Source organism: Cyanistes caeruleus, unplaced genomic scaffold (assembly GCF_971803275.1).
Source record: "Cyanistes caeruleus unplaced genomic scaffold, bCyaCae1.hap1.1 HAP1_SCAFFOLD_142, whole genome shotgun sequence".
NCBI classification, from domain to species: domain Eukaryota; kingdom Metazoa; phylum Chordata; class Aves; order Passeriformes; family Paridae; genus Cyanistes; species Cyanistes caeruleus.
In genome coordinates this window covers 265380-285919 of record NW_028255936.1, presented here as the reverse complement: position 1 = coordinate 285919, position 20540 = coordinate 265380, and the positions used below count along the sequence as shown (strand labels likewise).

The 20540-nt window shown below is 50.4% G+C and overlaps 1 long non-coding RNA gene across 1 annotated transcript; it reads right to left on the bottom strand.

Moving 5' to 3' along the window:
* Positions 1-5384: 5384 nt before the first annotated feature.
* Positions 5385-14255, bottom strand: LOC147645953 (uncharacterized). The gene is made up of 6 exons (XR_015282052.1): positions 14081-14255; positions 13752-13985; positions 10923-13460; positions 10594-10827; positions 7765-10302; positions 5385-7669 (listed from the first exon to the last, which is right to left on the bottom strand). It is a non-coding gene; the product is annotated as an uncharacterized LOC147645953 (long non-coding RNA).
* Between the last annotated feature and the right edge of the window lie 6285 nt (positions 14256-20540).

Genomic DNA, 20540 nt, shown 5'->3' with positions numbered 1-20540 from the left:
CAATTGATTGCGGCATTGCCATTTGGCTTCACTGTCACTCAGTTGAACACGGTCCTTATCTAAGAAGGACTTCCAAGAAATGGCTAGGAGTTTTGGCTGTGAGAGGAGCAGAAAGCACATTTTCTACAGCAAATTGCTAGCTGATGCACTTTCCTCCCTGCCAAAATAGTGATTGCCATTCATCTTCCTGGGAAGAATGTAAAGACCCATTCAGAGATGCCAGGTTCAGCTGGCCTGTGGCTTTGTGTGCCTCATTTCACATGTCCAATTTCAAGGGCCACTAAAAGAGGCTCATGTTTGCCTTGCTACCCACAAGTGCTGTAGGTATTTCCAGGAGAAGAGGGAAAACATCGCTGTCCTGTGGTGTGGTAGAAATGCCACCACAACTGTGATTGTGTGAGCAAAGCCAGCCAGTGCTTTTTGGGGCAGCAGCAGCAGCTGAGAGTGTGGCAGAGCGGTTGTGATACTCTTTTTAGAGTCCTGCAAACATTGTTCCCGAAACAAGCCACAGCTTTGCAAATGTGCCCGAAGAAAATGCAAAGAGAACTGGGGTGTGAAAATCAAAGACTGTTTATCTGTAGAAGAAAAGGAACAAGAATGAACTACACCACATATTTACACTGTAAGAATATTGGTAACAACAACAACAACAACCACAACAACAACAACAAACTATAGAACCTATTTACCTGAGAAGAGATCTAACAAAACTCTATGAAACGTATTTACAGACAACTTAAACAAACTCTAAAACCTCTATCCTGAACACAACAACTGTAAAACGTATGTACAGCAGGGTGGCATCTGTGTCTGTGATGTCCCTAAGTCCTGGAAGAAAAACAAGTAGCACGGTCAGTGCAGTCAGGCACGGAAGGGTGTTCCATGTGCTGCCGGGCTGGGACACTGGCCCAGTGGGACCCTGCTGCCAGAAGGGAGCCTGGCTGGGGGCTGTGGCCCAGGCACTGGAACAGGGCTTGTGTGGCCCACAGCAAGCCCAGGCCAGGCCAGGGATGGCCAGCAGAATCCAGTGCATGGGCTAGCGTGTCCCTGAACAGGAAGTGCCCAGCCCGGCCCCAGGCTGGCAGCAGGGGCCCCACTCTGCCTGTGGGGAGCACCTGCCTGTTCTGCTGCTGGCATCGGTCTTCATCCCAAGACCATGTCTTCCTCCTTGTCTTTTACATCAATATCCATCTCTTCAACATAATCTTTCGTTTCCACCTCCATCTCTTCCTCTGTCTCGTACATATCCACATCCATCTCTTCCTCTCCAGTATCCTCTCCGTCCACTTCCATGGCTTCTTCTCTATCAGTCTGTGTATCGACGTCCGTCTCCTCCTCTCGGTCTGTGCCAGCCTGCAGAGGTTAGCAAAATTTCCCAGCCTGTCCCACAGAGCTCCAGCCCAGCCAGGCAGCTGCGGGGTGTCCGCCTCCGTGGAATAGTACCATACCTCTTTTGGAACAAATGCAGACATCCTGCAGGGATGGAGAGCAAAATCCAAGCGATGGGGAGCTTTGGGGACTGCTGGGGGAATCAGGGAGCAGGTGGCAACAAGGTGACAGGGGTAGGCTTGGAGCAGGGTGAATGAAGAGCGTGCTGGCACAAGGAGCCAAGGGTTGTGTTGTGGCCGTTGTTGGATGCTGGAAGTTCTAGCTGGAGCGTGCACTGTGACATCACCGCCAGGAGTTCAGGCCCAGGCTGAAGTGGACAACGGAGACCGTAGAATGAATGATGGAATCCCTGGGTGCTTGGGCTTGGAAGGGACCCTAAAGACCATCTTGTTCCAAGCGGAGCGATCTTCCCCTAGAATAGGTTGCTCAGAGCCCCGCTCCCAGCTGGCCTTGGATGTTGCCAAGGATGGAGCATCCCCAGCCTCTGTGCACAGCCTGGGCCAGTGGCCCAGCAGCCGGAGTGGAAAAGAGCAGCTTCATTAGATCCAACTTCAAGCTCACTCCTGCAGTTGAAAGGCTTCTCCTCCCTGTGCCCATCTTTCCTAGAGCTGCAGGGAGGCCTCGCCAGCCCCCTTCTCTTTCCAGGCTGAGCATCCCCAGCCCCACACGGACAGCAGTCCGATGCGTGGCAGTCAAGGCTAAAGGGTAGCAAATGGCTACATCAGGAAGTGAGAGATGGAAGCTTTTGGAGATGGAAGCTTTACCTCTAAATGTAGAAAAGAAAGAGAAGTGGAGGGGGAAATGGTGGGACTCTGGCTCTGTTCTAACTGGCGAAGATTTTCTTTTCTTCTTTTCTGTCGTGCTAACCCAAGTTTTGTTGTTTGAAAGGAGGTTTAGCAAAATATCCATCGTCTTCTCCACTGCTGAAACACTGAACAACACCTGGGCAGGCTGAGGATGCAGAGCAAAACCTGCAAATATCTACTGCTGATCGTGAGCCTGGGGAATGCAGCTAAAGCCAGCCAAAAGCAATTTCTGGAAAGTCAAGCCTGCTTTACGTTTTCTGGAGTTTGGTTGTGCCAACTTCACCAGTCATTTCTAAAAAAGGAAAAGAAACTCCAAGCAAAAGAGAGAAAAACACAAAGAAACCAACCCAAAGAAACCAATCAAACAAACAGATAAAACACCCCCAATCAAACCAAAGGCAATGAGACGTTAGGACTAGTTGTAAGGATATCACAGCAGGCGAATGGCTGCTTCCTACTTGGATCACCATCCAAAGCCACCTAGAACAACTTCTCCAAAACATATCCAACAGGACAAATGGAAAAAGTGATCCATGGCAGCTCTGCATTGTGGTGAAGGATGAGCATGCAGTGGTCCAGATGCAGCATTGCCCACCCTCCAGGCTGCTGTTTGCTCTGCTGAAAGACTCTTGCAGGACTCTTGTGGCCCCTCTCCATGCAATGGAAATCATTGCCACAGCTCTCAGTTGAGGCACTGGCATTTCCAGAGCCAGATTCAGGCACAATCCTACTGCCTGCTGAGCATCTGGGAAAGGTGCTGAGCATCTTCAGGCCTAGAAGCACAAAAGAGCTCAGGCTCTCCCCAAACTGGGTTTTCAGGGCAGCTTTCCATATCTCTGCAAGATTTCTTCATCCCTCAACACGTCTGACTTTATGATGTCCAACGATGCATTTGGGTTTCTTCCGTCCTCTTGTGTGCCCGTGAGTAACCTTCCACGTGGATGAAGGAGATTGTGTACAGGACAATTGATTGCGGCATTGCCATTTGGCTTCACTGTCACTCAGTTGAACACGGTCCTTATCTAAGAAGGACTTCCAAGAAATGGCTAGGAGTTTTGGCTGTGAGAGGAGCAGAAAGCACATTTTCTACAGCAAATTGCTAGCTGATGCACTTTCCTCCCTGCCAAAATAGTGATTGCCATTCATCTTCCTGGGAAGAATGTAAAGACCCATTCAGAGATGCCAGGTTCAGCTGGCCTGTGGCTTTGTGTGCCTCATTTCACATGTCCAATTTCAAGGGCCACTAAAAGAGGCTCATGTTTGCCTTGCTACCCACAAGTGCTGTAGCTATTTCCAGGAGAAGAGGGAAAACATCGCTGTCCTGTGGTGTGGTAGAAATGCCACCACAACTGTGATTGTGTGAGCAAAGCCAGCCAGTGCTTTTTGGGGCAGCAGCAGCAGCTGAGAGTGTGGCAGAGCGGTTGTGATACTCTTTTTAGAGTCCTGCAAACATTGTTCCCGAAACAAGCCACAGCTTTGCAAATGTGCCCGAAGAAAATGCAAAGAGAACTGGGGTGTGAAAATCAAAGACTGTTTATCTGTAGAAGAAAAGGAACAAGAATGAACTACACCACATATTTACACTGTAAGAATATTGGTAACAACAACAACAACAACCACAACAACAACAACAAACTATAGAACCTATTTACCTGAGAACAGCTCTAACAAAACTCTATGAAACGTATTTACAGACAACTTAAACAAACTCTAAAACCTCTATCCTGAACACAACAACTGTAAAACGTATGTACAGCAGGGTGGCATCTGTGTCTGTGATGTCCCTAAGTCCTGGAAGAAAAACAAGTAGCACGGTCAGTGCAGTCAGGCACGGAAGGGTGTTCCATGTGCTGCCGGGCTGGGACACTGGCCCAGTGGGACTCTGCTGCCAGAAGGGAGCCTGGCTGGGGGCTGTGGCCCAGGCACTGGAACAGGGCTTGTGTGGCCCACAGCAAGCCCAGGCCAGGCCAGGGATGGCCAGCAGAATCCAGTGCATGGGCTAGCGTGTCCCTGAGCAGGAAGTGCCCAGCCCGGCCCCAGGCTGGCAGCAGGGGCCCCATTCTGCCTGTGGGGAGCACCTGCCTGTTCTGCTGCTGGCATCGGTCTTCATCCCAAGACCATGTCTTCCTCCTTGTCTTTTAGATCAATATCCATCTCTTCAACATAATCTTTTGTTTCCACCTCCATCTCTTCCTCTGTCTCGTACATATCCACATCCATCTCTTCCTCTCCAGTATCCTCTCCGTCCACTTCCATGGCTTCTTCTCTATCAGTCTGTGTATCGACGTCCGTCTCCTCCTCTCGGTCTGTGCCAGCCTGCAGAGGTTAGCAAAATTTCCCAGCCTGTCCCACAGAGCTCCAGCCCGGCCACGCAGCTGCGGGGTGTCCGCCTCCGTGGAATAGTACCATACCTCTTTTGGAACAAATGCAGACATCCTGCAGGGATGGAGAGCAAAATCCAAGCGATGGGGAGCTTTGGGGACTGCTGGGGGAATCAGGGAGCAGGTGGCAACAAGGTGACAGGGGTAGGCTTGGAGCAGGGTGAATGAAGAGCGTGCTGGCACAAGGAGCCAAGGGTTGTGTTGTGGCCGTTGTTGGATGCTGGAAGTTCTAGCTGGAGCGTGCACTGTGACATCACCGCCAGGAGTTCAGGCCCAGGCTGAAGTGGACAACGGAGACCGTAGAATGAATGATGGAATCCCTGGGTGCTTGGGCTTGGAAGGGACCCTAAAGACCATCTTGTTCCAAGCGGAGCGATCTTCCCCTAGAATAGGTTGCTCAGAGCCCCGCTCCCAGCTGGCCTTGGATGTTGCCAAGGATGGAGCATCCCCAGCCTCTGTGCACAGCCTGGGCCAGTGGCCCAGCAGCCGGAGTGGAAAAGAGCAGCTTCATTAGATCCAACTTCAAGCTCACTCCTGCAGTTGAAAGGCTTCTCCTCCCTGTGCCCATCTTTCCTAGAGCTGCAGGGAGGCCTCGCCAGCCCCCTTCTCTTTCCAGGCTGAGCATCCCCAGCCCCACACGGACAGCAGTCCGATGCGTGGCAGTCAAGGCTAAAGGGTAGCAAATGGCTACATCAGGAAGTGAGAGATGGAAGCTTTTGGAGATGGAAGCTTTACCTCTAAATGTAGAAAAGAAAGAGAAGTGGAGGGGGAAATGGTGGGACTCTGGCTCTGTTCTAACTGGCGAAGATTTTCTTTTCTTCTTTTCTGTCGTGCTAACCCAAGTTTTGTTGTTTGAAAGGAGGTTTAGCAAAATATCCATCGTCTTCTCCACTGCTGAAACACTGAACAACACCTGGGCAGGCTGAGGATGCAGAGCAAAACCTGCAAATATCTACTGCTGATCGTGATCCTGGGGAATGCAGCTAAAGCCAGCCAAAAGCAATTTCTGGAAAGTCAAGCCTGCTTTACGTTTTCTGGAGTTTGGTTGTGCCAACTTCACCAGTCATTTCTAAAAAAGGAAAAGAAACTCCAAGCAAAAGAGAGAAAAACACAAAGAAACCAACCCAAAGAAACCAATCAAACAAACAGATAAAACACCCCCAATCAAACCAAAGGCAATGAGACGTTAGGACTAGTTGTAAGGATATCACAGCAGGCGAATGGCTGCTTCCTACTTGGATCACCATCCAAAGCCACCTAGAACAACTTCTCCAAAACATATCCAACAGGAGAAATGGAAAAAGTGATCCATGGCAGCTCTGCATTGTGGTGAAGGATGAGCATGCAGTGGTCCAGATGCAGCATTGCCCACCCTCCAGGCTGCTGTTTGCTCTGCTGAAAGACTCTTGCAGGACTCTTGTGGCCCCTCTCCATGCAATGGAAATCATTGCCACAGCTCTCAGTTGAGGCACTGGCATTTCCAGAGCCAGATTCAGGCACAATCCTACTGCCTGCTGAGCATCTGGGAAAGGTGCTGAGCATCTTCAGGCCTAGAAGCACAAAAGAGCTCAGGCTCTCCCCAAACTGGGTTTTCAGGGCAGCTTTCCATATCTCTGCAAGATTTCTTCATCCCTCAACACGTCTGACTTTATGATGTCCAACGATGCATTTGGGTTTCTTCCGTCCTCTTGTGTGCCCGTGAGTAACCTTCCACGTGGATGAAGGAGATTGTGTACAGGACAATTGATTGCGGCATTGCCATTTGGCTTCACTGTCACTCAGTTGAACACGGTCCTTATCTAAGAAGGACTTCCAAGAAATGGGTAGGAGTTTTGGCTGTGAGAGGAGCAGAAAGCACATTTTCTACAGCAAATTGCTAGCTGATGCACTTTCCTCCCTGCCAAAATAGTGATTGCCATTCATCTTCCTGGGAAGAATGTAAAGACCCATTCAGAGATGCCAGGTTCAGCTGGCCTGTGGCTTTGTGTGCCTCATTTCACATGTCCAATTTCAAGGGCCACTAAAAGAGGCTCATGTTTGCCTTGCTACCCACAAGTGCTGTAGGTATTTCCAGGAGAAGAGGGAAAACATCGCTGTCCTGTGGTGTGGTAGAAATGCCACCACAACTGTGATTGTGTGAGCAAAGCCAGCCAGTGCTTTTTGGGGCAGCAGCAGCAGCTGAGAGTGTGGCAGAGCGGTTGTGATACTCTTTTTAGAGTCCTGCAAACATTGTTCCCGAAACAAGCCACAGCTTTGCAAATGTGCCCGAAGAAAATGCAAAGAGAACTGGGGTGTGAAAATCAAAGACTGTTTATCTGTAGAAGAAAAGGAACAAGAATGAACTACACCACATATTTACACTGTAAGAATATTGGTAACAACAACAACAACAACCACAACAACAACAACAAACTATAGAACCTATTTACCTGAGAAGAGATCTAACAAAACTCTATGAAACGTATTTACAGACAACTTAAACAAACTCTAAAACCTCTATCCTGAACACAACAACTGTAAAACGTATGTACAGCAGGGTGGCATCTGTGTCTGTGATGTCCCTAAGTCCTGGAAGAAAAACAAGTAGCACGGTCAGTGCAGTCAGGCACGGAAGGGTGTTCCATGTGCTGCCGGGCTGGGACACTGGCCCAGTGGGACCCTGCTGCCAGAAGGGAGCCTGGCTGGGGGCTGTGGCCCAGGCACTGGAACAGGGCTTGTGTGGCCCACAGCAAGCCCAGGCCAGGCCAGGGATGGCCAGCAGAATCCAGTGCATGGGCTAGCGTGTCCCTGAACAGGAAGTGCCCAGCCCGGCCCCAGGCTGGCAGCAGGGGCCCCACTCTGCCTGTGGGGAGCACCTGCCTGTTCTGCTGCTGGCATCGGTCTTCATCCCAAGACCATGTCTTCCTCCTTGTCTTTTACATCAATATCCATCTCTTCAACATAATCTTTCGTTTCCACCTCCATCTCTTCCTCTGTCTCGTACATATCCACATCCATCTCTTCCTCTCCAGTATCCTCTCCGTCCACTTCCATGGCTTCTTCTCTATCAGTCTGTGTATCGACGTCCGTCTCCTCCTCTCGGTCTGTGCCAGCCTGCAGAGGTTAGCAAAATTTCCCAGCCTGTCCCACAGAGCTCCAGCCCAGCCAGGCAGCTGCGGGGTGTCCGCCTCCGTGGAATAGTACCATACCTCTTTTGGAACAAATGCAGACATCCTGCAGGGATGGAGAGCAAAATCCAAGCGATGGGGAGCTTTGGGGACTGCTGGGGGAATCAGGGAGCAGGTGGCAACAAGGTGACAGGGGTAGGCTTGGAGCAGGGTGAATGAAGAGCGTGCTGGCACAAGGAGCCAAGGGTTGTGTTGTGGCCGTTGTTGGATGCTGGAAGTTCTAGCTGGAGCGTGCACTGTGACATCACCGCCAGGAGTTCAGGCCCAGGCTGAAGTGGACAACGGAGACCGTAGAATGAATGATGGAATCCCTGGGTGCTTGGGCTTGGAAGGGACCCTAAAGACCATCTTGTTCCAAGCGGAGCGATCTTCCCCTAGAATAGGTTGCTCAGAGCCCCGCTCCCAGCTGGCCTTGGATGTTGCCAAGGATGGAGCATCCCCAGCCTCTGTGCACAGCCTGGGCCAGTGGCCCAGCAGCCGGAGTGGAAAAGAGCAGCTTCATTAGATCCAACTTCAAGCTCACTCCTGCAGTTGAAAGGCTTCTCCTCCCTGTGCCCATCTTTCCTAGAGCTGCAGGGAGGCCTCGCCAGCCCCCTTCTCTTTCCAGGCTGAGCATCCCCAGCCCCACACGGACAGCAGTCCGATGCGTGGCAGTCAAGGCTAAAGGGTAGCAAATGGCTACATCAGGAAGTGAGAGATGGAAGCTTTTGGAGATGGAAGCTTTACCTCTAAATGTAGAAAAGAAAGAGAAGTGGAGGGGGAAATGGTGGGACTCTGGCTCTGTTCTAACTGGCGAAGATTTTCTTTTCTTCTTTTCTGTCGTGCTAACCCAAGTTTTGTTGTTTGAAAGGAGGTTTAGCAAAATATCCATCGTCTTCTCCACTGCTGAAACACTGAACAACACCTGGGCAGGCTGAGGATGCAGAGCAAAACCTGCAAATATCTACTGCTGATCGTGAGCCTGGGGAATGCAGCTAAAGCCAGCCAAAAGCAATTTCTGGAAAGTCAAGCCTGCTTTACGTTTTCTGGAGTTTGGTTGTGCCAACTTCACCAGTCATTTCTAAAAAAGGAAAAGAAACTCCAAGCAAAAGAGAGAAAAACACAAAGAAACCAACCCAAAGAAACCAATCAAACAAACAGATAAAACACCCCCAATCAAACCAAAGGCAATGAGACGTTAGGACTAGTTGTAAGGATATCACAGCAGGCGAATGGCTGCTTCCTACTTGGATCACCATCCAAAGCCACCTAGAACAACTTCTCCAAAACATATCCAACAGGACAAATGGAAAAAGTGATCCATGGCAGCTCTGCATTGTGGTGAAGGATGAGCATGCAGTGGTCCAGATGCAGCATTGCCCACCCTCCAGGCTGCTGTTTGCTCTGCTGAAAGACTCTTGCAGGACTCTTGTGGCCCCTCTCCATGCAATGGAAATCATTGCCACAGCTCTCAGTTGAGGCACTGGCATTTCCAGAGCCAGATTCAGGCACAATCCTACTGCCTGCTGAGCATCTGGGAAAGGTGCTGAGCATCTTCAGGCCTAGAAGCACAAAAGAGCTCAGGCTCTCCCCGAACTGGGTTTTCAGGGCAGCTTTCCATATCTCTGCAAGATTTCTTCATCCCTCAACACGTCTGACTTTATGATGTCCAACGATGCATTTGGGTTTCTTCCGTCCTCTTGTGTGCCCGTGAGTAACCTTCCACGTGGATGAAGGAGATTGTGTACAGGACAATTGATTGCGGCATTGCCATTTGGCTTCACTGTCACTCAGTTGAACACGGTCCTTATCTAAGAAGGACTTCCAAGAAATGGGTAGGAGTTTTGGCTGTGAGAGGAGCAGAAAGCACATTTTCTACAGCAAATTGCTAGCTGATGCACTTTCCTCCCTGCCAAAATAGTGATTGCCATTCATCTTCCTGGGAAGAATGTAAAGACCCATTCAGAGATGCCAGGTTCAGCTGGCCTGTGGCTTTGTGTGCCTCATTTCACATGTCCAATTTCAAGGGCCACTAAAAGAGGCTCATGTTTGCCTTGCTACCCACAAGTGCTGTAGGTATTTCCAGGAGAAGAGGGAAAACATCGCTGTCCTGTGGTGTGGTAGAAATGCCACCACAACTGTGATTGTGTGAGCAAAGCCAGCCAGTGCTTTTTGGGGCAGCAGCAGCAGCTGAGAGTGTGGCAGAGCGGTTGTGATACTCTTTTTAGAGTCCTGCAAACATTGTTCCCGAAACAAGCCACAGCTTTGCAAATGTGCCCGAAGAAAATGCAAAGAGAACTGGGGTGTGAAAATCAAAGACTGTTTATCTGTAGAAGAAAAGGAACAAGAATGAACTACACCACATATTTACACTGTAAGAATATTGGTAACAACAACAACAACAACCACAACAACAACAACAAACTATAGAACCTATTTACCTGAGAAGAGATCTAACAAAACTCTATGAAACGTATTTACAGACAACTTAAACAAACTCTAAAACCTCTATCCTGAACACAACAACTGTAAAACGTATGTACAGCAGGGTGGCATCTGTGTCTGTGATGTCCCTAAGTCCTGGAAGAAAAACAAGTAGCACGGTCAGTGCAGTCAGGCACGGAAGGGTGTTCCATGTGCTGCCGGGCTGGGACACTGGCCCAGTGGGACCCTGCTGCCAGAAGGGAGCCTGGCTGGGGGCTGTGGCCCAGGCACTGGAACAGGGCTTGTGTGGCCCACAGCAAGCCCAGGCCAGGCCAGGGATGGCCAGCAGAATCCAGTGCATGGGCTAGCGTGTCCCTGAACAGGAAGTGCCCAGCCCGGCCCCAGGCTGGCAGCAGGGGCCCCACTCTGCCTGTGGGGAGCACCTGCCTGTTCTGCTGCTGGCATCGGTCTTCATCCCAAGACCATGTCTTCCTCCTTGTCTTTTACATCAATATCCATCTCTTCAACATAATCTTTCGTTTCCACCTCCATCTCTTCCTCTGTCTCGTACATATCCACATCCATCTCTTCCTCTCCAGTATCCTCTCCGTCCACTTCCATGGCTTCTTCTCTATCAGTCTGTGTATCGACGTCCGTCTCCTCCTCTCGGTCTGTGCCAGCCTGCAGAGGTTAGCAAAATTTCCCAGCCTGTCCCACAGAGCTCCAGCCCAGCCAGGCAGCTGCGGGGTGTCCGCCTCCGTGGAATAGTACCATACCTCTTTTGGAACAAATGCAGACATCCTGCAGGGATGGAGAGCAAAATCCAAGCGATGGGGAGCTTTGGGGACTGCTGGGGGAATCAGGGAGCAGGTGGCAACAAGGTGACAGGGGTAGGCTTGGAGCAGGGTGAATGAAGAGCGTGCTGGCACAAGGAGCCAAGGGTTGTGTTGTGGCCGTTGTTGGATGCTGGAAGTTCTAGCTGGAGCGTGCACTGTGACATCACCGCCAGGAGTTCAGGCCCAGGCTGAAGTGGACAACGGAGACCGTAGAATGAATGATGGAATCCCTGGGTGCTTGGGCTTGGAAGGGACCCTAAAGACCATCTTGTTCCAAGCGGAGCGATCTTCCCCTAGAATAGGTTGCTCAGAGCCCCGCTCCCAGCTGGCCTTGGATGTTGCCAAGGATGGAGCATCCCCAGCCTCTGTGCACAGCCTGGGCCAGTGGCCCAGCAGCCGGAGTGGAAAAGAGCAGCTTCATTAGATCCAACTTCAAGCTCACTCCTGCAGTTGAAAGGCTTCTCCTCCCTGTGCCCATCTTTCCTAGAGCTGCAGGGAGGCCTCGCCAGCCCCCTTCTCTTTCCAGGCTGAGCATCCCCAGCCCCACACGGACAGCAGTCCGATGCGTGGCAGTCAAGGCTAAAGGGTAGCAAATGGCTACATCAGGAAGTGAGAGATGGAAGCTTTTGGAGATGGAAGCTTTACCTCTAAATGTAGAAAAGAAAGAGAAGTGGAGGGGGAAATGGTGGGACTCTGGCTCTGTTCTAACTGGCGAAGATTTTCTTTTCTTCTTTTCTGTCGTGCTAACCCAAGTTTTGTTGTTTGAAAGGAGGTTTAGCAAAATATCCATCGTCTTCTCCACTGCTGAAACACTGAACAACACCTGGGCAGGCTGAGGATGCAGAGCAAAACCTGCAAATATCTACTGCTGATCGTGAGCCTGGGGAATGCAGCTAAAGCCAGCCAAAAGCAATTTCTGGAAAGTCAAGCCTGCTTTACGTTTTCTGGAGTTTGGTTGTGCCAACTTCACCAGTCATTTCTAAAAAAGGAAAAGAAACTCCAAGCAAAAGAGAGAAAAACACAAAGAAACCAACCCAAAGAAACCAATCAAACAAACAGATAAAACACCCCCAATCAAACCAAAGGCAATGAGACGTTAGGACTAGTTGTAAGGATATCACAGCAGGCGAATGGCTGCTTCCTACTTGGATCACCATCCAAAGCCACCTAGAACAACTTCTCCAAAACATATCCAACAGGACAAATGGAAAAAGTGATCCATGGCAGCTCTGCATTGTGGTGAAGGATGAGCATGCAGTGGTCCAGATGCAGCATTGCCCACCCTCCAGGCTGCTGTTTGCTCTGCTGAAAGACTCTTGCAGGACTCTTGTGGCCCCTCTCCATGCAATGGAAATCATTGCCACAGCTCTCAGTTGAGGCACTGGCATTTCCAGAGCCAGATTCAGGCACAATCCTACTGCCTGCTGAGCATCTGGGAAAGGTGCTGAGCATCTTCAGGCCTAGAAGCACAAAAGAGCTCAGGCTCTCCCCGAACTGGGTTTTCAGGGCAGCTTTCCATATCTCTGCAAGATTTCTTCATCCCTCAACACGTCTGACTTTATGATGTCCAACGATGCATTTGGGTTTCTTCCGTCCTCTTGTGTGCCCGTGAGTAACCTTCCACGTGGATGAAGGAGATTGTGTACAGGACAATTGATTGCGGCATTGCCATTTGGCTTCACTGTCACTCAGTTGAACACGGTCCTTATCTAAGAAGGACTTCCAAGAAATGGGTAGGAGTTTTGGCTGTGAGAGGAGCAGAAAGCACATTTTCTACAGCAAATTGCTAGCTGATGCACTTTCCTCCCTGCCAAAATAGTGATTGCCATTCATCTTCCTGGGAAGAATGTAAAGACCCATTCAGAGATGCCAGGTTCAGCTGGCCTGTGGCTTTGTGTGCCTCATTTCACATGTCCAATTTCAAGGGCCACTAAAAGAGGCTCATGTTTGCCTTGCTACCCACAAGTGCTGTAGCTATTTCCAGGAGAAGAGGGAAAACATCGCTGTCCTGTGGTGTGGTAGAAATGCCACCACAACTGTGATTGTGTGAGCAAAGCCAGCCAGTGCTTTTTGGGGCAGCAGCAGCAGCTGAGAGTGTGGCAGAGCGGTTGTGATACTCTTTTTAGAGTCCTGCAAACATTGTTCCCGAAACAAGCCACAGCTTTGCAAATGTGCCCGAAGAAAATGCAAAGAGAACTGGGGTGTGAAAATCAAAGACTGTTTATCTGTAGAAGAAAAGGAACAAGAATGAACTACACCACATATTTACACTGTAAGAATATTGGTAACAACAACAACAACAACCACAACAACAACAACAAACTATAGAACCTATTTACCTGAGAACAGCTCTAACAAAACTCTATGAAACGTATTTACAGACAACTTAAACAAACTCTAAAACCTCTATCCTGAACACAACAACTGTAAAACGTATGTACAGCAGGGTGGCATCTGTGTCTGTGATGTCCCTAAGTCCTGGAAGAAAAACAAGTAGCACGGTCAGTGCAGTCAGGCACGGAAGGGTGTTCCATGTGCTGCCGGGCTGGGACACTGGCCCAGTGGGACTCTGCTGCCAGAAGGGAGCCTGGCTGGGGGCTGTGGCCCAGGCACTGGAACAGGGCTTGTGTGGCCCACAGCAAGCCCAGGCCAGGCCAGGGATGGCCAGCAGAATCCAGTGCATGGGCTAGCGTGTCCCTGAGCAGGAAGTGCCCAGCCCGGCCCCAGGCTGGCAGCAGGGGCCCCATTCTGCCTGTGGGGAGCACCTGCCTGTTCTGCTGCTGGCATCGGTCTTCATCCCAAGACCATGTCTTCCTCCTTGTCTTTTAGATCAATATCCATCTCTTCAACATAATCTTTTGTTTCCACCTCCATCTCTTCCTCTGTCTCGTACATATCCACATCCATCTCTTCCTCTCCAGTATCCTCTCCGTCCACTTCCATGGCTTCTTCTCTATCAGTCTGTGTATCGACGTCCGTCTCCTCCTCTCGGTCTGTGCCAGCCTGCAGAGGTTAGCAAAATTTCCCAGCCTGTCCCACAGAGCTCCAGCCCGGCCACGCAGCTGCGGGGTGTCCGCCTCCGTGGAATAGTACCATACCTCTTTTGGAACAAATGCAGACATCCTGCAGGGATGGAGAGCAAAATCCAAGCGATGGGGAGCTTTGGGGACTGCTGGGGGAATCAGGGAGCAGGTGGCAACAAGGTGACAGGGGTAGGCTTGGAGCAGGGTGAATGAAGAGCGTGCTGGCACAAGGAGCCAAGGGTTGTGTTGTGGCCGTTGTTGGATGCTGGAAGTTCTAGCTGGAGCGTGCACTGTGACATCACCGCCAGGAGTTCAGGCCCAGGCTGAAGTGGACAACGGAGACCGTAGAATGAATGATGGAATCCCTGGGTGCTTGGGCTTGGAAGGGACCCTAAAGACCATCTTGTTCCAAGCGGAGCGATCTTCCCCTAGAATAGGTTGCTCAGAGCCCCGCTCCCAGCTGGCCTTGGATGTTGCCAAGGATGGAGCATCCCCAGCCTCTGTGCACAGCCTGGGCCAGTGGCCCAGCAGCCGGAGTGGAAAAGAGCAGCTTCATTAGATCCAACTTCAAGCTCACTCCTGCAGTTGAAAGGCTTCTCCTCCCTGTGCCCATCTTTCCTAGAGCTGCAGGGAGGCCTCGCCAGCCCCCTTCTCTTTCCAGGCTGAGCATCCCCAGCCCCACACGGACAGCAGTCCGATGCGTGGCAGTCAAGGCTAAAGGGTAGCAAATGGCTACATCAGGAAGTGAGAGATGGAAGCTTTTGGAGATGGAAGCTTTACCTCTAAATGTAGAAAAGAAAGAGAAGTGGAGGGGGAAATGGTGGGACTCTGGCTCTGTTCTAACTGGCGAAGATTTTCTTTTCTTCTTTTCTGTCGTGCTAACCCAAGTTTTGTTGTTTGAAAGGAGGTTTAGCAAAATATCCATCATCTTCTCCACTGCTGAAACACTGAACAACACCTGGGCAGGCTGAGGATGCAGAGCAAAACCTGCAAATATCTACTGCTGATCGTGATCCTGGGGAATGCAGCTAAAGCCAGCCAAAAGCAATTTCTGGAAAGTCAAGCCTGCTTTACGTTTTCTGGAGTTTGGTTGTACCAACTTCACCAGTCATTTCTAAAAAAGGAAAAGAAACTCCAAGCAAAAGAGAGAAAAACACAAAGAAACCAACCCAAAGAAACCAATCAAACAAACAGATAAAACACCCCCAATCAAACCAAAGGCAATGAGACGTTAGGACTAGTTGTAAGGATATCACAGCAGGCGAATGGCTGCTTCCTACTTGGATCACCATCCAAAGCCACCTAGAACAACTTCTCCAAAACATATCCAACAGGAGAAATGGAAAAAGTGATCCATGGCAGCTCTGCATTGTGGTGAAGGATGAGCATGCAGTGGTCCAGATGCAGCATTGCCCACCCTCCAGGCTGCTGTTTGCTCTGCTGAAAGACTCTTGCAGGACTCTTGTGGCCCCTCTCCATGCAATGGAAATCCTTGCCACAGCTCTCAGTTGAGGCACTGGCATTTCCAGAGCCAGATTCAGGCACAATCCTACTGCCTGCTGAGCATCTGGGAAAGGTGCTGAGCATCTTCAGGCCTAGAAGCACAAAAGAGCTCAGGCTCTCCCCGAACTGGGTTTTCAGGGCAGCTTTCCATATCTCTGCAAGATTTCTTCATCCCTCAACACGTCTGACTTTATGATGTCCAACGATGCATTTGGGTTTCTTCCGTCCTCTTGTGTGCCCGTGAGTAACCTTCCACGTGGATGAAGGAGATTGTGTACAGGACAATTGATTGCGGCATTGCCATTTGGCTTCACTGTCACTCAGTTGAACACGGTCCTTATCTAAGAAGGACTTCCAAGAAATGGGTAGGAGTTTTGGCTGTGAGAGGAGCAGAAAGCACATTTTCTACAGCAAATTGCTAGCTGATGCACTTTCCTCCCTGCCAAAATAGTGATTGCCATTCATCTTCCTGGGAAGAATGTAAAGACCCATTCAGAGATGCCAGGTTCAGCTGGCCTGTGGCTTTGTGTGCCTCATTTCACATGTCCAATTTCAAGGGCCACTAAAAGAGGCTCATGTTTGCCTTGCTACCCACAAGTGCTGTAGGTATTTCCAGGAGAAGAGGGAAAACATCGCTGTCCTGTGGTGTGGTAGAAATGCCACCACAACTGTGATTGTGTGAGCAAAGCCAGCCAGTGCTTTTTGGGGCAGCAGCAGCAGCTGAGAGTGTGGCAGAGCGGTTGTGATACTCTTTTTAGAGTCCTGCAAACATTGTTCCCGAAACAACCCACAGCTTTGCAAATGTGCCCGAAGAAAATGGAAAGAGAACTGGGGTGTGAAAATCAAACACTGTTTATCTGTAGAAGAAAAGGAACAAGAATGAACTACACCACATATTTACACTGTAAGAATATTGGTAACAACAACAACAACAACAAACTATAGAACCTATTTACCTGAGAACAGCTCTAACAAAACTCTATGAAACGTATTTACAGGCAACTTAAACAAACTCTAAAACTTCTATCCTGAACACAACAACTGTAAAACGTATGTACAGCAGGGTGGCATCTGTGTCTGTGATGTCCCTAAGTCCTGCAAGAAAAACAAGTAGCACGGTCAGTGCAGTCAGGCACGGAAGGGTGTTGCATGTGCTGCCGGGCTGGGACACTGGCCCAGTGGGACTCTGCTGCCAGAAGGGAGCCTGGCTGGGGGCTGTGGCCCAGGCACTGGAACAGGGCTTGTGTGGCCCACAGCAAGCCCAGGCCAGGCCAGGGATGGCCAGCAGAATCCAGTGCATGAGCTAGCGTGTCCCTGAGCAGGAAGTGCCCAGCCCGGCCCCAGGCTGGCAGCAGGGGCCCCACTCTGCCTGTGGGGAGCACCTGCCTGTTCTGCTGCTGGCATCGGTCTTCATCCCAAGACCATGTCTTCCTCCTTGTCTTTTAGATCAATATCCATCTCTTCAACATAATCTTTCGTTTCCACCTCCATCTCTTCCTCTGTCTCGTACATATCCACATCCATCTCTTCCTCTCCAGTATCCTCTCCGTCCACTTCCATGGCTTCTTCTCTATCAGACTGTGTATCGACGTCCGTCTCCTCCTCTCCGTCTGTGCCAGCCTGCAGAGGTTAGCAAAATTTCCCAGCCTGTCCCACAGAGCTCCAGCCCAGCCAGGCAGCTGCGGGGTGTCCGCCTCCGTGGAATAGTACCATACCTCTTTTGGAACAAATGCAGACGTCCTGCAGGGATGGAGAGCAAAATCCAAGCGATGGGGAGCTTTGGGGACTGCTGGGGGAATCAGGGAGCAGGTGGCAACAAGGTGACAGGGGTAGGCTTGGAGCAGGGTGAATGAAGAGCGTGCTGGCACAAGGAGCCAAGGGTTGTGTTGTGGCCGTTGCTGGATGCTGGAAGTTCTAGCTGGAGCGTGCACTGTGACATCACCGCCAGGAGTTCAGGCCCAGGCTGAAGTGGACAACGGAGACCGTAGAATGAATGATGGAATCCCTGGGTGCTTGGGCTTGGAAGGGACCCTAAAGACCATCTTGTTCCAAGCGGAGCGATCTTCCCCTAGAATAGGTTGCTCAGAGCCCCGCTCCCAGCTGGCCTTGGATGTTGCCAAGGATGGAGCATCCCCAGCCTCTGTGCACAGCCTGGGCCAGTGGCCCAGCAGCCGGAGTGGAAAAGAGCAGCTTCATTAGATCCAACTTCAAGCTCACTCCTGCAGTTGAAAGGCTTCTCCTCCCTGTGCCCATCTTTCCTAGAGCTGCAGGGAGGCCTCGCCAGCCCCCTTCTCTTTCCAGGCTGAGCATCCCCAGCCCCACACGGACAGCAGTCCGATGCGTGGCAGTCAAGGCTAAAGGGTAGCAAATGGCTACATCAGGAAGTGCGAGATGGAAGCTTTTGGAGATGGAAGCTTTACCTCTAAATGTAGAAAAGAAAGAGAAGTGGAGGGGGAAATGGTGGGACTCTGGCTCTGTTCTAACTGGCGAAGATTTTCTTTTCTTCTTTTCTGTCGTGCTAACCCAAGTTTTGTTGTTTGAAAGGAGGTTTAGCAAAATATCCATCGTCTTCTCCACTGCTGAAACACTGAACAACACCTGGGCAGGCTGAGGATGCAGAGCAAAACCTGCAAATATCTACTGCTGATCGTGATCCTGGGGAATGCAGCTAAAGCCAGCCAAAAGCAATTTCTGGAAAGTCAAGCCTGCTTTACGTTTTCTGGAGTTTGGTTGTGCCAACTTCACCAGTCATTTCTAAAAAAGGAAAAGAAACTCCAAGCAAAACAGAGAAAAACACAAAGAAACCAACCCAAAGAAACCAATCAAACAAACAGATAAAACACCCCCAATCAAACCAAAGGCAATGAGAAGTTAGGACTAGTTGTAAGGATATCACAGCAGGCGAATGGCTGCTTCCTACTTGGATCACCATCCAAAGCCACCTAGAACAACTTCTCCAAAACATATCCAACAGGACAAATGGAAAAAGTGATCCATGGCAGCTCTGCATTGTGGTGAATGATGAGCATGCAGTGGTCCAGATTGCCCACCCTCCAGGCTGCTGTTTGCTCTGCTGAAAGACTCTTGCAGGACTCTTGTGGCCCCTCTCCATGCAATGGAAATCCTTGCCACAGCTCTCAGTTGAGGCACTGGCATTTCCAGAGCCAGATTCAGGCACAATCCTACTGCCTGCTGAGCATCTGGGAAAGGTGCTGAGCATCTTCAGGCCTAGAAGCACAAAAGAGCTCAGGCTCTCCCCAAACTGGGTTTTCAGGGCAGCTTTCCATATCTCTGCAAGATTTCTTCATCCCTCAACACGTCTGACTTTATGATGTCCAACGATGCATTTGGGTTTCTTCCGTCCTCTTGTGTGCCCGTGAGTAACCTTCCACGTGGATGAAGGAGATTGTGTACAGGACAATTGATTGCGGCATTGCCATTTGGCTTCACTGTCACTCAGTTGAACACGGTCCTTATCTAAGAAGGACTTCCAAGAAATGGGTAGGAGTTTTGGCTGTGAGAGGAGCAGAAAGCACATTTTCTACAGCAAATTGCTAGCTGATGCACTTTCCTCCCTGCCAAAATAGTGATTGCCATTCATCTTCCTGGGAAGAATGTAAAGACCCATTCAGAGATGCCAGGTTCAGCTGGCCTGTGGCTTTGTGTGCCTCATTTCACATGTCCAATTTCAAGGGCCACTAAAAGAGGCTCATGTTTGCCTTGCTACCCACAAGTGCTGTAGGTATTTCCAGGAGAAGAGGGAAAACATCGCTGTCCTGTGGTGTGGTAGAAATGCCACCACAACTGTGATTGTGTGAGCAAAGCCAGCCAGTGCTTTTTGGGGCAGCAGCAGCAGCTGAGAGTGTGGCAGAGCGGTTGTGATACTCTTTTTAGAGTCCTGCAAACATTGTTCCCGAAACAACCCACAGCTTTGCAAATGTGCCCGAAGAAAATGCAAAGAGAACTGGGGTGTGAAAATCAAAGACTGTTTATCTGTAGAAGAAAAGGAACAAGAATGAACTACACCACATATTTACACTGTAAGAATATTGGTAACAACAACAACAACAACAAACTATAGAACCTATTTACCTGAGAACAGCTCTAACAAAACTCTATGAAACGTATTTACAGGCAACTTAAACAAACTCTAAAACCTCTATCCTGAACACAACAACTGTAAAACGTATGTACAGCAGGGTGGCATCTGTGTCTGTGATGTCCCTAAGTCCTGGAAGAAAAACAAGTAGCACGGTCAGTGCAGTCAGGCACGGAAGGGTGTTCCATGTGCTGCCGGGCTGGGACACTGGCCCAGTGGGACTCTGCTGCCAGAAGGGAGCCTGGCTGGGGGCTGTGGCCCAGGCACTGGAACAGGGCTTGTGTGGCCCACAGCAAGCCCAGGCCAGGCCAGGGATGGCCAGCAGAATCCAGTGCATGGGCTAGCGTGTCCCTGAGCAGGAAGTGCCCAGCCCGGCCCCAGGCTGGCAGCAGGGGCCCCATTCTGCCTGTGGGGAGCACCTGCCTGTTCTGCTGCTGGCATCGGTCTTCATCCCAAGACCATGTCTTCCTCCTTGTCTTTTACATCAATATCCATCTCTTCAACATAATCTTTTGTTTCCACCTCCATCTCTTCCTCTGTCTCGTACATATCCACATCCATCTCTTCCTCTCCACTATCCTCTCCGTCCACTTCCATGGCTTCTTCTCTATCAGTCTGTGTATCGACGTCCGTCTCCTCCTCTCCGTCTGTGCCAGCCTGCAGAGGTAGCAAAATTTCCCAGCCTGTCCCACAGAGCTCCAGCCCAGCCAGGCAGCTGCGGGGTGTCCGCCTCCGTGGAATAGTACCATAGCTCTTTTGGAACAAATGCAGACATCCTGCAGGGATGGAGAGCAAAATCCAAGCGATGGGGAGCTTTGGGGACTGCTGGGGGAATCAGGGAGCAGGTGGCAACAAGGTGACAGGGGTAGGCTTGGAGCAGGGTGAATGAAGAGCGTGCTGGCACAAGGAGCCAAGGGTTGTGTTGTGGCCGTT